The sequence below is a fragment of the Dermochelys coriacea genome, chromosome 8, assembly GCF_009764565.3.
Source record: "Dermochelys coriacea isolate rDerCor1 chromosome 8, rDerCor1.pri.v4, whole genome shotgun sequence".
NCBI classification, from domain to species: domain Eukaryota; kingdom Metazoa; phylum Chordata; order Testudines; family Dermochelyidae; genus Dermochelys; species Dermochelys coriacea.
Window position 1 is genome coordinate 13,288,121 of NC_050075.1, and position 4,767 is coordinate 13,292,887.

Genomic DNA, 4,767 nt, shown 5'->3' on the forward strand with positions numbered 1-4,767 from the left:
TTAACAAGAGTTACGTGGCAAAATCCCTATGTGTTGGTGTGGAATATATGTTCCTGCTCATCTGATTCATCAGGATTAAGATCTGTAGATGCTGAACTCTGAAAGAACAGCTAATTCTTTAACAAATAGTGTTCTTCTGTGACCAGACTTCAGATATGCTAACACTGAAAGAGGCGAGAGTAGTTTGAATAATTTGTCTTAATTAACTGAATCCTTAATGTTAGGAAAAACTGTGTGTTTTATAGTGAAAGCAAGAATGAAATATTTAGAAGCATCTTGGAAACTGTCTCTTGGAAGGGATTTTTGTATGAAGTTAACTTATTTGGGCACCAAATCTAATAGTCATTGTACTTGCATGAAATCTGCAGTCAGTAGTTAGTTTTCATTTAAAAGTCAAATCATGGCTCAGCTGAAGTTAATGGAAAACTTCATTGTCTTCAGTGGGGACTGGGATTTGACCCCTTGAGAAATGTCTCTTTATTACAAAAAATTTATGAAGCCCTCACACACAAGGGTTATTTTAGCATCCCATGTGGCTTCCTCAGTATTTACATAGCAGAAGAAATAAACAAAAGAAAACACACCAGATCTTGATTACAATTTGCAAATCTTGTCACTAGGGTGTATTTAAAGAATTTACTGAAAGCACTTGGCAAATAAAGTATGTTTCCTTTAGACAAAATTCCCAAGATATTGCACACAGAAAAGATGTGATCGAATTTTTTTGTATAATTCATACAGAATAACACCAGATAATAAACCATATTGTTTATAGTTTACCTTGGTCAACTTTATATGCTACTAACACTGTTTCCAAAAAGGGAACCATTTATGTCATCATGCTTTATGACCTTGCAGTCCTATCAAACCTGTATGTCTCGTTTATGGGTACTGCTTCGTCATGTCACTTTATGGGACTGTTAATCCTATAATTAAGTATAATCTCAATTAAATATCCAGACAACTTAGTTTTGCACTCTTGTCTATGTAAAGCAAACAGTTTCTATTATTAAATACTGATTAAACACTGCATTGCCTACATATGGAACTGTAGGGTGCTTTTTTAACCTTGAAAAGGTGCCTTAAAGTATAAAGATATTTGTAAAAACTACATTTTTTCCCCTGATTTTAAAATCACCCTTTTCTCTGTCTTTACTGGTGATGCATGTCTTTATATTAATTCTAGGGTCAGATTTGGAAAAGTCCCTAGGCATCTATCTGCATGTGTTGGCACCTGTCTGACAGTGGGGATTACATGCCTCACTCACTTAGTGTAGGTCTACACTTATATTGGCGTGTAGAGTACAGACCCCACTGGTATTTATGCACATGCTAGCAGGGCATGCGAAGATGAGGGCGCTGCTTAGGCAAGTAGAGTACAGACACGCTAGCATCTTAAAATATTCTTGTGTGGCTCTCTACATGCCAAAGCAGTGCCTCCCATGTCCACACTGCTGTTTTTAGCAGTGTAGCATCCTTCTGCGTCTTTCCCTGTTGCAATGAAAGGCTCTGGGGTGTGGGAGGGGAGCTGGTAGGGGAGAGGCAGCAGGGAAAGGATCTGTCAGCTCCCTGTTGCTGGAGTCTTTCTGCACCGCCTCCCCCTTGCCAGAGCCTTTCACCGCCGCATGTTGCGTCCCACCTCGCTGTGGGTGCAACCTGCCTTTCGTTCAGCCTGTAGCTTCATGTCGCTGCAAGTATAGACAAAGCCTTAGATGCTTTAGTAAATTCTACTAGATGCCTATCTGTATCTTTAAGCACCTAAATATCTTTATAAATCTGACCCCTCATTTGTGAGACTAGTTGCTGGCTGATTAAAAACACAATGTTAAAGGGTGCTGCAGTATGTCAGCATTTTCTAGAGGCTTGATGAAGTGGTAATTATGTGTTTGGATTTGGAAGTTTGTCTCTTGGCCATCGGTTCAAAGCAGGCCTACATCAGAAATGACTGAACACTCTGTTTAGTAACTATGTGAAATTACTAGTGGTCTGACACAAGTAAGAGGCAGTTTTCCACATCATAGAAGCCAAACTGGTACTAAATATTAGTTAGGCAAAAATAGATACTAAGCAGTAGACTGTTGGAAAAATAGCAAAATGATTTTAAAAATAGTTCTGAAGTGGTTTCCATTTCACAAGGTTCTAAAGGGACCCATTTTTTGCAAAAAATTTTTTTGCAATTTGTCTCGATTTTTGAAATTACTGACGTTTTTCTTTTCTTTTACTGAAAACTGGGTTTGTGGTAAATGAGACACTTGAAAGAAAAAAATTCAATCCTGTTGCATCTGATGAAGTGAGCTGTAGTTCACGAAAGCTTATGCTCAAATAAATTTGTCTGAGGTGCCACAAGTCCTCCTTTTCTTTTTGCAAATGCTGGAAAAAACTCTCAAAAATGGAATGTTGATGTCTGCAACTTCTCATGAAATGTTTCGTTGCCAAACAGGTTGACTCACTCCAGTGTTTGCACATGTGCTGAGGCTGCCAAAAAAGGTTGAAGGGGCATTGTCCCAGGGCCGGGGGCAGGATGATGGGGGGAGGGAGAGGAAGGGGAGTTAAATGAAAGTTTGAGTTTGAGCACTGTTACCCTTTCTGGGTAGGATTTTAGTGCAGGATTCTGGGTTCCTCCAAATGGTCACTGTGGTATTTGCCCCATATTCTTCAGAGAGACATTGTTCTAATAGGATTATGGCATAACTAAGATGTATTTTATGTAAGATGGGTCATGTGAGATCATTGGAAAGGTTATGATATGTGGAATAGGATTATCCTATTTGTATGCATGTATCATATTTATCTGAAGCTAGAAATATTTTCAGCTATTACAAATGTGTTTACACCTGGGGAACACCGACTAGATAGAATGCAATCGGTCTAGATTGCTGGTTGGAAGGGCCATTAGGGAAAACAATAGGTCTTTGAAGATGCTAATCTCCCACCTTCCTGGAAAGCCTTTGAGTTCTGGCTGCAAGATCATGTGAGCAAGTCACCTGATACTGGACTCCATGAATCATACTAGTACTTTTTTCCACTGACCGGGGGATGGGAATCTAAGTTCCCTGTAAGCCACATGGTCACGCAGCTGCCTATTTAGTGCTGTGCAGGAGCTCGGGGAATCTGCCCACTCGGGACCTGCCATGGCTGGGGACCAGCTGGGGGGGGGGGCCCTCCCCCAGCACCAATCTAGCCCAGGCTCCAACCTGCTGCAGCCAAGTCGGCCTGGACTTGCCCCTCTGCCAGCCCCAATTCTACTGCGGCCTATCTCCAGACATCTGGGGTGGCCTGGCCCTGGCCTGTAACTACTGGGGCCAGGAAAGGGGCACCTATCCTGCAGCCCTAGCCCCGGAGGTGCTGTGCCAGGGAGAGGCATCTTCCCCGCCCCAGCCCAGGTGCTTCTGTGGGGAGAGAGCTGGTGGGAGTCATCTCCCCCCACCATATTCCCAGGGCACTCTTCTGCACCTCAAACTCCTCATCCCCAGCCCCACCCCAGGACCCGGAGCCCTCACACCCCTGCACCAAACCCTCTGCCCCAGCCTGAGCACCCTCCCACACTCCAAACCTCTCGCCCCCCTCCCACATGAATTTTATGTGCATTAATATAGAGGTGGTGTGACACACATGAATTTTATGTACACCAATACGAAGGTGATGCGTCACACCACCTCCATATTGGTGGACATAACAAAATTCATTCCACCCATGGGTGGGAAAAATTAGAGGGGACACTGGAAGACACAGGATTCCCGTTATATGTAAAACCTATTTAAGGCAGGGGAGTGACATAATCCTGGTTCGTTCTTCACTGAATCCCTATCCAAGATGACTGCTGTGAACGTCTAAGAGACAAAGACTGAACAAGGGGGAAGGACTGAGCCCAGGCTAGAAGGTGGTCTAGTCTGAATGGAAATCTCAAGTTTTAAGCTGAAGGCTAATGCAGATAGTCCTCAAGAATCTCTGATCTGCCTAAAACAACATTTAGGGTGAGAATTTGTTCCTTGTATCCAGTTTCTTTAGTATATTAAGCTTAGATAGCTTTTTTTAAAAAAATTTGCTAGGTAATCTGTTTTGATCTATTTGCTAAACCTTATCATGTAACTACTAAAGATGGATTTTAAACTTTTTTGTTTTGACTTATCTAAACCAGTGTGTGGAAATTGTAACTTGGGGGCAGAAAGCTGTGCATATCCCTCTCCACATTGAGGGAGGGGGCAAATTTCAATGAGCTTACGCTGTATAGTTCTCTGTGCAGCGTAAGACACTACAATTTTGGGTTTATCCTCTGGGGGCGGGTTTACTTGAATATTGGGCAATTCCTTAGCTAAGCCTTCCCATACAGAGCTGATCACTGCATCGGTGTATATAGCTGCAGCTGGGTGTCCCCATACCTGTATGTGTGATGGTAAAGTTCAGTGAAGCCTGAGGGAGGACTTGGCTGGCTTGCCTCAGCAGTACAGTGTTAAGGGAACCCAGGCTAGTAGGTCAGGTGAACTCCCTGGTAACCTAATTCCAAGTGGCACCTCAGGGGAAACCATGACAGTTACCAATCCATTCTGACAAGTCTCTAGCTGAACATTTCTTCCAGTTATACAAGCAGTATACTCAACTCCCATCTTCAACCCCCTAGAATGTTCAAACAATATGGGAAGCTTCTCTGTTTCTGCAGTGCTCCCAGCCCTGACTTTGAGATGACATAACCCCTTGTTGTTCTTCCTTAAGCCTAATCTCCACTAAAGAATTTCAGGAGAAAACTAAGGCCTAAATTTACAGGATCAG